Source organism: Globicephala melas, chromosome 3 (genome assembly GCF_963455315.2).
Source record: "Globicephala melas chromosome 3, mGloMel1.2, whole genome shotgun sequence".
NCBI lineage: Eukaryota > Metazoa > Chordata > Mammalia > Artiodactyla > Delphinidae > Globicephala > Globicephala melas.
In genome coordinates, this window is record NC_083316.1 from 51,534,292 (window position 1) to 51,547,385 (window position 13,094).

Sequence of the window (13,094 nt, forward strand, 5' to 3'; positions counted from 1 at the left end):
TACAGGTGCTATATATAGGTGAAAGATCAATGCGTCATGTGATTAGTTAGGGAAATATTTGTTGAGGAAGAAAATCTTGAGTATATTATAAGAATTATAATATAAGAATATAATATAAGAATAAGTATCATACATACTTATTCTTTATAATATTACAAAGTATTATAGGAACTGAGCTGGTTAAGAAAGAAAAAGGACTTCTATTAAAAATGAAGCTAAGTAAAGCCATGGGGACAGGAAAGAAAAGGTCATATTTTGGGAATAGTTGGACAACAGCTATCCCGGATGAAAGAAAGGAACTGTATAGAAGCATAACAGATAACATTTCATAGATAAGGACTGGTTAAAAAAAAAAAAAAGCCCTGAATTAATAAACTAAGGCACTTGAGGGCCACTCACTTAAAACAAAACCAAACAGGGACTATCCCTGGTGCTCCAGTGGTTAAGAATCCACCTTCCAATGCAGGGGACGCAGGTTTGATCCCTGGTCGGGGAACCAAGATCCCACATGCTGCCGGGCAACTAAGCCTGTGCACTGCAACTACTGAGACTGAGTGCCGCAACTAGAGAGAAGCCCCGTGCTCTGCAACGAAGAGCCCGCCTGCCACAGTGAAAGATCCCACGTGCTGCAACTAAGACCCGACACAGTCATAAGTAAATAATAAATAAATAAATAAAAATAAAAAGTCTCTCTTCAAAAAAAAAACCCAAAATGAACAAAAATCCTATTCTTGACTATCTTGTAATTATTATCCTAGATAGAAGTAAAAGGTCCAAAAGGAGGATATTACTGTTTAATGACAAACTTGGATAACATTTCATAAGATTTCTGATCTATTCTTTTCCTGTGATAACCACTCCCAGGTTCAGCATAATAAAAATATTAACAATAAGAACACCTACTTACCTTTTTCTAAGCATTTAGTAAGTACCTATCTCATGGCACACTGTTCAGAGGTCTCTAGATCTGTATCTATTTAAGCTCTCTCAACACTCTCATAAGGTAGTTATAATTAATAATCCCATTTTATAACTGAGTAAATTGTGTCCAGGAAGGCTGCTTAATAACAGTTTCAAGGTGCAAAGACACTTCCTGCATCTGAGTGGGGGCCTCCTCTGGACTCTCTAAATGCTACAATAGGTTTTTAAGTTCTTAAGATGTACGAAAACCTTATAGGAGTAACTTGGGTTCTAGACCTAGCCTTGTCTTTACCAGCTACAAGTTTATCTGCTCCAAACTACTTTTTTCTTATTTACAAAATGAGAGGGCTGAAAGTAAGGATTTTGGAGTAAGACAGACCTGGATTCAATTCTAACTTATGTATTTAATTCATAGCCCTCAGCAATGTACTTAATTTTCCAAGCCTCATCTATAAACTGGAGATAACACTAGTATTTACTCAGTAGGTGAGGATTCATGTAAATTGTTTAGCTCTTTACCTGGTACTGGTAGCACTCAATAACCATTAGCAGTTGTGTGGTCTTTGGTCTAGGCATCCTTAGACTCATTCCTCACCATTCTCTTGCTCTGCTCTTTATGTCGGGGGAACAAATCTGCAGGCTCCATTTCCTAGGCCTCTGTGTCAGCTGACTTCTGGTTGAGTTCAGGCAATGGAAGGCACTAGTGGGAGAAGCCAGGGTATTTCTCTCATTTCCTCTCTACCTCAAGCAGCATCTTAGGCAGAAGCAGAATATTTTTGTGGCTCCAATATCAGACAACAGCCACCCCCACCCCCAATTGTATGGTTCCACATTCTGCTGTGTGATTTCAGCCTCTAGGCTTTAATAAAACTACCTCCTTCCTATGTTTTTCTGGTAGGAGTGGTGGTATCTTTCTGCTGATGCTGATCTATGGGCTTGTCAGCCTCTTCCATTATCCACGTAACCAATTCTTTGCATTAGATTCCCTCTGTTTAAATATTTAGAGTGGTTTATATTATTATGGTTGGATCTTTACAGATAAAATAGTTGATGATGATGATGAAGAAGGAGAAAAGAAGGAGGAGAAGGAGGAGGAGATAGTAGTAGTGGTAGTGGTACTTGGGAGACTGAATAGAGATATGTTTCCTTGTGTTATATTTTGCAATTTATTGGTTAAGGGCAGAGGTTGGCAAACTTTTTCTGTCAAGGGCCACACAGTAAATATGTTAGACTTTGTGGGCCATATAACCTCTGTTACAACTACTCAACTGTGATATCATAGTGTAAAAGAAGCCATAAACATTATGTAAATGACAGTCAGGGCTGTGTTCCACTAAAATCTTATTTACAAAAAGAGGCAATGGGCCAAATTTGACCCAGAAGGTGCAATTTGCCAACCCCTGATTTCGGGTGTTAACATATAGATACAAATGTCTGGCAGCATTTTGCAGAAGAACCAAGCTCAATTATTAATTTTTGAGTCAATACAGAATCATACACTTTTAAGAACTGATGTCAGAATATAATATAATTTGCAGAAAACTCTTAAACTTCCTGTACAGTTACCCCCAAAGTGGTCACACAATCTGTATAATCTACAGAAAGATAGATCAAATACTTTTCAGACAGCTGCAATTATCATCTGGTTCTTTCTTTCAGCCAAAATCTGTCTTCCTTCCCATAACCCAGTGGTCTTGCGCCTTTCTTCTGGACCCACACTGAACAAATCTAATCCCTTATTGAAAGGTATCTAGACCTTGATGGCTTTCCTATGGGGACATAATAACTTGTCATTAGTACTCTTAAAACCAGGCACCAAGAACTGGCCTGAAGTGTCTTTTTTATATTCAGCAAATATATATAAAAAGCTTTTATATATAACATAGGATTCTAGGCTCTGGAGAATAAACCAATCAGATTAGGTCCCTGCTTTCCTGGAGCCCACTGTAGCTGGAGATGAGAAAGAAGAAAAATAAAGCAGGGTACTAAGGTGGCGGGGTGGGCTGGGCGCGGGTGAGGGAGTTGTTTTAAATGGTAGAGCAAGAGAAATTCTCTCTGATAAGGTGGCACTTGAGCAGAAAGTTAAAAGAAACTGAGGAAGTGACTTACATATAAACCTGTGAAAAGAGTGTTCCAGGAAACATTAAATGCAAAAGCCCTGAGGCAGGAGTGTTTAGGATGTTCACAGAAAAACATGGAAGATGGAAGGTGCTGTAAATTGGAAACTGTAGTAGACTTGGGGACTTGATCCCATGCCTTTCTGTTTCTAGCATATTATCAGCTAGTGTTCTGTTCTCTTGATTTAAATGTTTCCTTCAGTGAATGCTCTGAATCTTGTGTTGATTAGAAATAAGCTCAGTAGGAGTTGTGTATTCCGGCTGCAAAGAATGAGAGAGATCAAAGAAAAGAGTAATTTCTTAAGGAAAAATTACATAAAATATATTTTTGTTTTGTTTAAGAATAGTGGAGAGTTTAGGGAGTAACGCTTTTTAAGTTACTCAAGTATAATAAATGTTGACACTATGCAGAAACCGCAACAGAAAACAGTAGGCATAAGCAACAAATTTTTAAAGTGAAGCCTGACAGGTTTTCAGCCTCCTAGTGTTAACACTTATCAAGCATCCTCTTCTAAAAAGTAACCAGCAGGGCCCCACATAAATCCAGAAAGCAACACTGCAGGTCTCAGTATCTTTTGATCTTAGTATTTTCAAAGATACAAAAAATTAATACTAGTATCTTTTTTCACTACTTTTTTTTTTAGAGAAATATGTAAGTTAGCACATTCTATAGACTATCTTATGCTTCCAGTTATACTGATAGATTAAAAAAAAAAATTCCTTGGGGCATAAACGTTGCTGCAGAAAGAAATCTCAGCTTCTGCTGACCAACTGTCCAGGGGCATTTCTGTTACTAGAGTTGTAATCTGGATTTTACCCCAAAGAATAGGTGACCTTGGAAAGTCCCGGAATCTCTTTGTGCCTTCTTTTCTTCATTTGCAAAATACACCCCAAATACCCTTACCTTAAAGAGCAATACATCCCCAAATGTTTTCCAAATGAGGAAAACTCTGCAAATACTGTATTATGTCTTATGGGTAATAAAGAGTGAGAAGCAAGCCGAGAATGAAACTCTTTCCCCCCTTTCCCTTTCCTCTTTTCTTCCTAAAAAAAGATGCGTAGGCTGGGAAGATACCAGCATTCCTACAGGCTGGGAAGATGCCAGGATTCCTACAGCCTCAGGGAACACAGCAAAATGAGCAAAACTGGCATTTTGTTCTTCTACTCCCCTTCTCTCTCTTTCCCACCTTCTGCTTCTTCTTCCTTTCTTACTTTCATGCCAGATGCACTTGTGCTTCTTCACTATTACACTAGACCAACCTTCTACACTCCCCAAATTTAATGTTCTTTTTCTTCAGGATAGCAACATACTCTTAGTCAATTATACCCTGTTAGGTGAAGGAGCATAAGTGGAGGCTGGATTTCAACCTTTGCTTTGCTTATTAGCAAGTCATGCACTTGACATGAGACTGTGAAGAAGGGACACATTTCTGCTTGTTCACCCAGACAGGAGTGATATACATAAAGATGCCGAATGGGCTAACAAAAGCCTTGCTTCCACACCCTCTTTTACAAGTTGCAAACAAAACTCCTGATTTCCTAATTATAAGGTACTGTCTAATTAGCTCATTAAAGTAATTCACAAGGGCATTTCCAAGGTTAAATTTAGTGTTCAATGCATGTAGTGAATCATTTCAACCCCAGTTTTGAGGCAAACTTCTCATATTTTCTCCCCCAAATAGTTTCTGCTTTTGGGGGAGTAATTTCACTGTACCTTTACTTTTGAAGAAAAAGAAAACAAAAGCCTGATAAACCTACATTGTCTAGACAAACTTAAATCTGGCTGTCATGTTTGATACCATAATCTTGTATGCAAGTTTTCAAAATTAAAACTACTTCTATATGCCTTGTATGGCCTAAATTTAATTTAAATGTCATCTATCCATAGCATGACCCTTTCCCCTAAGCCTGTAAAAATGTTAAGAAACAAACTTTTACTTTGTGATTTTTTAAACGTCGCTTTAAAGAACAAAATAAACAAGCAAGCTCTATTCTGTGCTTAAAAGTTAATCTTTATTTCTCACAACAAGATGCACTCTATAAAATTCATACTAACCTAAAGATTAATGACACTGCTCCTGCTATTTTTTGCCATTTTATATATATGTGTATATATACATATATCTATACATATATACATACACACATATATATATACATATATATGAAAGTATACTTTTATAAGTATATTGAAGTATATGAGAATAATATGGTTGATACATATATGTTTTCTAATTATAACTTGGGACACAGTTATAACACTGTTAGTTAATGGATCAACTCTGTACCTTGGCATCACTTACCCCACACCTTTCCCTGGGGGCAAGGTCTGTAGTTTCATAATTGTCCTCAGCTATCTGGTTCTGCTGCAGGGTAAGGTTAGACTGGAAGTAAGACAATGTCAAAGGTGACCAAACTCTTTCAGAGCTTACTTTGCCACACCCACCTCCCAAAGGCTCCATCTGAGTGCTAGAGCAGCACTCAGAAATTCTATGCCTTCCTGAATCCCTTCCAAGACACTAGCCTGTTGCTGAGCTTTAGTTCCTCATTTTAAAATATTAAAAAACAAAACAAAACCCTGTCCTTCCCTTTATAAAAGTGATTTGAAGATTTGATGAGGTTATATAAAAAGTACTTTGTAATCCATAAAACATAAATGTATACAGTAATAGCTACACTGTAGCAAATACAGATTAAGTACCAGGGATAGCACTAGATGTTTTAAAGTATTACTTCTTTTAATTCTCAAACAACCCTGCAAGTTTGATATAATTATACTCTTTATATAGGAGTTCTCTGAAGTTTAGTCAAGTTAGGTATCTTGTCAAGGTAAAATAGAAACAATCCTGTTATAGTCAGGATTAAATTTAAGTCAGTTTGAATACAAAGTCCATACCTTTTTCACTACAGTACTACTTCCGAATATAGGCTGTACTTTTCCTGTGTACCACAACCAAGGCAATGACACCATTTAATGACCTTACACAATGAAGAAGAAAAAAACTGCAGAACAGCATGCACCTCTAGCAAAGCTGACTGAAAAAATGTCCCTGTACTAAATAACCTATGCTTAAATTTTAGAACAGACCACAGATGACCTGGAAAATCCTTTGTCTCCATTGTTTTTTATAGTTTTGATGCATAAAATTAAGGAGGAAATGAGATGTGTAAGATGCAAGAATAATATGACTTCACCCCAGCCAAGGTGGAGCTTAGGCTTTTCACCAAAAGTTCTATCCTAGTCACATTATCAAGCAGACATGCAAATCACAAATAAAATGGAATAGGAAAAACACACGGATTTTCTGGAAAATAGCTAAGCAACACCAGGACATTCTTTTTAGAAATGTAGAAGAGTCCTTTGCGCAGTAGCTAATATTTCTTCTTTAGGCTTTGATATAAAATTTGGTTCATAACCTCAATATAGCAATATTTTTACTCTTGACAAACATCAAGTTTTCAAGTATTTATAACACTGACCTATAAATTCTGCTACTTAAAATACTTATACTATGTACACCAACTTTTACCCTCTGAGAACATTTTGCATGATAGTTTCAGTCACTGCAGTGAAAAATTGCTCAGGAAAGCAGAAATGCCTGCTTAATAGTCAATATTCTTTTGTGTCAATAAAAAGGAGATTCCATATACATAATAAAGTATTTTTTTAGCAGCTCTCGAGCAAACACTTTTTAGAAGATTGAGCACAGATCTGGGGTCTTTATTTCTCATAATGGCACTACCTGATAATCATGCTAGTTCCTACATTTGCTCATTTATAAAAACTGTCAGGACCTTAACAATCATTTATCTTTAAGTCCAAAGAGGAGAACTCAAACAATGAACTCTCAGCATCATGACTTCCATAAATCTCTGCTCTCCAAACCCAAGTTCCGTAAGATCATATCTATTAGATTAGTTTATGGTCCCAAATATTCTATTGAAGTTCCTGGTTTAATGGTGAGAGCAAACTTCATCCAAATATCCTATGTCTTTAGTAGATGCTCCTGGTTTCTCAGTAGCTTCAAGCCAAAAAGCATATTCATTTGTTCCTGCCACAGCTATTGTCTTTACCTGGTATTCTGTCCTAGAGACCATGATGTGAATGTCAAAGAATGAATCTTTTTCTAGATGCTTTTGAAGGCTCCTGAGGGTGACCACTGGTGATGTAGGGAACAAACTGCACATCCAATACATCCTGATGCAGATAACCAGCCTCAGAGTCTATTGTGTGAATACCTTTGGCCTCTAGGCTGGTTAAGCTGCTGTTGAGAGTGGTCAGCCAATTTTACAGCTGGCTATCCATTTTGGTTTTATTTTAAAACCTTAAAGATTCTCTCTTTATAAGTTGCCTCTTCTATTTCTGTGGATCGCTTTCTTTGAAACTGGGGTAAGTAGGACAGGACTTAATGGGAACACTGTTGTCTTTCCACTGGAGAGCTCTTCTCTTCTTACCATTCCTGTACCCTTCAAATGTCTGTGGTAGGAATTACACTGGCATTAGGGAGAAAGTGTGGCTATCTTGTTTTTGTGCTTGCCACTTTTTAATACTGGCCTGCATTGGTTCTAGGTCCAATTTCTCCTCAAACCTAAGCAAGGAGAATACTGTCAGCCTTGTATGTTTCAATCTGATTCACTAGTGTAGGGATCCACATAGGAAAAGTATCAAAGCTTCAAAATAATGAAGTGTTCCTTTGTGGATATATCTCCTTTTGTCATAGCTATCAGACATTATGAATCTTAGAACTGATAGTGTTTGCTTCTTTACTCAGGTTACTAGGAAACTTAGAGCAAAATCTATGGCCCACTTTTAGTGAGTGAAAGGACCTTGTGGTACATATTTAAGGTACTGATCCCAGCCTTATATTATTTTTCCTTTTCTTCTGATTTTCTAATTTATTCTATTCTTCTGTTGTGATTTTAATGAAGCTAATTCAATTCTAATAAGAGTTATAAATAATAATATAATTATTATTATATGTAAAAACGTAAGAACTAAGCTGTAATCTACAGTACCAGCTGGTCAATCACAGAAAAGATAGGGTCAAAACTGCTATACTATATGGCAAACTGATAGGCTGTTTGGAATGGGTCGCAAGATCTTAAAAGAAATGCAAGTAGGATGTATCAAATATATGTTAATCAGGCTTATATCTCCTAGATTTCCTATTTTCTATTATAACGTGCTTAAGTTATTAGAAAGTAGAGAGCAAGCCTCAAAGATTCATGACATTAGATAAGGAACCCTGGTGCTCTTACCATTTGATTGCCTAACATCATCTCATTCTGGACACTGATTTGAAAATTCTTCCAGGATCATTTGAATTTATCCCCTGTTTTATCCCTATTTAAGTCTCCAGAAAAGCTCTTGGATCACATATGACAAAGTAACAATGCCTATGAATTGTTTTCTAGGTCTTGACAGTCAAACTGGTTCTAACTAATTGGAAAGTGTTCTCTCACATCTTATTTACAGGGTCACTCAATATGATGTGTAAAGTATTAAATTAAATAAAACATGCACTAAGGCAGGAGGCTGATTTGATAAAAGACAAGTATACTCTCTTGAGTCCCTTAAATTAGGGTAGTTCACACAGACACCCAGGCATTATAGAAAAAAAAAAAACATTCAAAACATTATACATTATAGAGACAAGAGGCCAATGTACAAAGAACAGGCAGAAACACACACAGAAATGACAGAGCATGTGGCCAAAGTGAACAAAAAGAAGAGTGTGAGGTGAATGGTCATCATGTACAGCACAATTTTCATCAGCTGTTCAGCTGTATAAAGGCAAAACGTAGTTTGACTTCAGCTGCTGTATTTCTTAGTGGCACAAAATAACTCAGTCACTTATGAGCTAATTTGTGTTGCAGAAACAAGGCTGTAACAAAACAGATTATAACACAACTTTATAGCATAGTTTTTCTAGATTTATATTGAACAAATGGAAATTAAAAATATCTTACCAAGTCAACTCACCACTGAGGAGAACTCTCAGTATGGAAAGAAAATATGGTTAAAATAATAGGTCTGGTATGTAGTAAGTGCTCAATAAATGTTAGCAGCAGCTACTACCATCACTACTACTACTACTGGTACTACTGCTAGTACTAGTCCTACTACTACCGTTACTACTTTTGTTGCTGCTACTTCTACTCGTAAAGATGGAAACTAAAAGAGCTCTGATGCAGACACCTGTGGCACTCTCAATATCTATCACTGCCTACTTTCTTGCTAACAGAATTCTGATTTTTGCTCAGGAATCTACCTCTCAGAGAAAATGATTCTAACCCCATTTTAGGGGCATATCTAGATTAGTCAAAACCAATTATGGTAATACCATTCCTTTTGCCCATGACTGGGTTAAGGGTGGGCATTCGGCCTCCTGGCCAATAAAACATGAAGGAAGTCTGATGAGGTAGCAGGGGAGAAGCTTCGGAAAAAACTTTTCATATACTTAAGAAAGACACACTGGAGCACTTAATCTCTTCTCTGAATATTGTCAGGGTAAGAGTACCTTAGTTGCTCTGATGTTTCCTTGTTGATGCTTTTGAGTTTGCCTTCAAAAATTATGACCTTACGGCATTTCCCTTACTATCTGGTCAGCTCTTTGCTGATTTTAAAATGTTAAAAAAAAAATCTTATTCAGCACTCTCTAAAATATTTTTCTGTCAGAATAATCTGTCATTACCAAAAATAAAAATTTCACGTTTGTTTCTAAAATGAGCTAAGATTGAATTGACTTGTTTTGAGAATTTTATACATAATATTTACAGTCTTCTTTTTATACTGTTAAATTTTTTTTAATTGAAGTATAGGTGATTTACAATGTTTCAGGTGTACAGCAAAGTGATTCAGTTATATATATATATATATATATATATATATATATATATAATATGTATTCTTCTTCAGATTCTTTTTCACTATTGGTTATTACAAGATATTGAATATAGTCCCCTGTGCTTCAAAACAGAAACAGACCCGAAGACATAGAAAACAAACTTATGGTTAGCAAAAGGGGAAGGGGGAGGGATAAATTAGGGATTTGGGATTAACAGATACAATCTTCTTCATAACAGTTATTTTTCTACTGCATAGCTAGACTAGCTTTGTGCTGCCCAATACAGTTGTCACTAGCCGCATGTGGCTATTCAAATTTAAATTAGTTAAACTTAAAAATTCGGTTCTTCTGTTGCACTAGACGCATTTCAAGTACTCAAAAGCTAATTTGACTACTGGCTACCAGGCTGGACAGTGCACAGATAGAATATTTCCATCATTGAGGAACGTTCTCTTGGACAGTGCTGGGCTAGATTATGTGTTTTGAAAGTTTAAACTTTCATGTATTAGATTACATTTTAAAAGGCTCCAGTTTACACAACTTATGTTCAGACAGCTTTATTAACTTGGATAGCGTGAAAATAAATTTTGGTGTGGTAACTGAATTGTCTCAAATTCTGAACTAGTAGAGACAAGATTAATGAAGAAAACATAATTATTTGTATATTAATGATACATATATGTTAAATATATCTCCTTAACATTTGCAAAAAGCTGAAACAGAAGACAAAGATAGTAATAGAAATGTCAACCTACCAATAACAAACTCCACAATCTGAGCATCTAAAACATATTTCATGGGTAAAATGCAACAAGCCTGGCATGTGTGTCTGGCATGTTTTTTTTTCCTTTTTCTGTTACCTATCGTACATTATTCATATTGTATAGCACCTGTGTTATTAGACCCAAAATGTGTGCCCACCTCTACAACTACATAACAGAAATAGATGGGAATTGAGAGGTCGGTTTGCCTTTCTCACTCCTACCTAACACAGTCTAAATATGCAGTAGGTACTCCATTCTTCTTCCCTTGCATAAAACCTCTATTTTCCGAGATTCATGTTATTCATCCAAATCACTATTTGGTTTCATCACTGCTTTCTCCCAACTTTATGATGGTCATTTCCCCTCATTTGTTAAAGAGCTTGATACCTGCTTCACAGTCTCACTATACCCTCCAAGTCCTAATAACATCCTGAGTGAATCCAACATCCACACGGAAGACTCCCCAAACTCCCTAGCCTTAACATTCCTAGAACTCCTTCACCTCCACTCAAGGTTAGGCATGCACTCCCATGGCCACACTCCAGATTTGTTCTCACTGAGAACAGTCTCACTTCTCATAACTTAAATTCAAATACATTCCACTCTCTGATCCCCTCACCTGCTATCTCTCTCACCCTGTTTTTCCTACAATACTGGTTCTTTAATTTTTATGCATTTTTCAAAGTTACATCCTTAATTTTCTCCACACTAGCCTTCTTTAGACTCCACTGTCATTCCCTAGTATAGAGTGAATGGCTCAGCTCATCATTCTCACCAGTATCCTTAAATTCTTCTTGATTTGTTTACTGTTCTGTTGTAATCTCACCTTTCCCTAACCCATTTTTATCTAAAGCATAAATCTGAGGCTAAATTTTTTAACCTACCCACCTGGCACTTAATTTTCTTCGTGCCTAGAAGGCTTTCATTGTCACTTCCTTCTTTTCTGGTCAGCTGCAATTTGCCCTTTCAGATCGTTAGCTTCCCATGGGAAGAAATCCTTAAATCCCTAATTAGGTTATGTGACAATTCCACATGCTTTTATAGCATTCCATACTTATTCTATCATATCATATCACTTATCACCCTGCATTGTGATTTTCTGCGACTTCCCAAGAAATTATAAAATCCTTGAGGGCAGAGCCTCTCTCACTCTATCACAGTCTGATAAACAGTAAGCACTCAATTATTTGTTGAGTGAATGAATAAATAATGCCTGAAACAATATAATCATTGTAATTGAAGCTACATGTAATGAATTCAAGATGTAAATTTAATAGAATTAAATACGATAAATAAGCTATAGAGTGTGTTAGAGGTAGTATGAGGGGAAATAGAGCAGGGTAAAGAAGATTAGGAATCCCAGGGGTGTAGGGAGTAGGGAGGGTTGCAACTTTAAATACAGTATTCAAGCCAGGCCTCACTGAGAAGATGACAGCCGAGTAAAGGTGAGGTAAGGGAGTTAGCGATGTAGATATTTGGGTTGGAAGAGTATACAAGGCAAAGGGAACAGCCAATGCAAAAGCCCTAAGGTGGGAGCATGCCTGGCACGTACGAGGAGGGAGGCCCGTGTGGCTGGAGCAGAGTGAATAAGGAGAAATATAATAAAAGATGAGTTCAGAGAAGTAATAGAAGGCCAGATTGTGAAGGCCTTGCAGGCCTTTGTAAGAACTTTGGATTTAAGTAAAACAGGGAGCCACCGAAAGGTCTTGGGTAAAGGATATACTGAAACGGAATCACTCTGCCTCTTATACTGAGGGCTGTAGGGAGCAAAAGTAGTATCTGGAAACCCACAGAAAAAGCCACTTAGAGTAATCCAGTGAAAGAGTGGTAGGCAGCAGTAGAGGCAGTTGGAAGAAGTCAGATCTATGATATATTTTGAAGGCAAAGCCAATGGGATTTTCTGAGGGATTGGATATAGTCTGTGAGACAGAGAAAGGAATCAAGAATGACTCAAGGGTTTTTGGCTTGAGCCAGATGAAGTTGACATCTGAGATGGGAAAAACTGCTGGAAGAACATGGTTGTGGAAATGTTTTGGAGACAGCATTTGGACATGTTAAATAGTACATGTCTATTAAAAGTCTAATAAATGGTAAGACATGAGTCTGAAATCCATGGAAGAAGTTTGGGATGAAAATATAAATTTGGGGTCAAATAACATATGAATGGTATCATAAGCAATGAAGCTGGATGAGATCACCAAAGAAATGAGTATTGGTATGGCAGAGAAAAAGAGGGGTAAGTCCTGGGTACTCTGACATTAAGAAGTCGGAGAAAAGAATAGAAACCAGCAAAGGAGAATGAGGAAGAATAAGTAGCAATATAGAAGGACAACCAAAAAGCTACAGTGTCATGGAAGCCTGGTAAAGATCAAGTAAAATAAACACTCAGAACTGATTATTGGGTTTAGCAACATGGAAAACATCTTTGACTTGGCAGGAACATT

At 36.8% G+C, this 13,094-nt stretch overlaps 1 protein-coding gene and 1 pseudogene across 1 annotated transcript in view; both read right to left on the reverse strand.

The window, feature by feature from the left end:
- Window positions 1–13,094, reverse strand: part of ADAMTS6 (ADAM metallopeptidase with thrombospondin type 1 motif 6) — a 273,337-nt gene that overhangs the window by 75,472 nt on the left and 184,771 nt on the right. The gene's annotated exons all lie outside the window — the stretch shown is intronic.
- Window positions 6,642–9,419, reverse strand: LOC132596961 (ribulose-phosphate 3-epimerase-like; annotated as a pseudogene).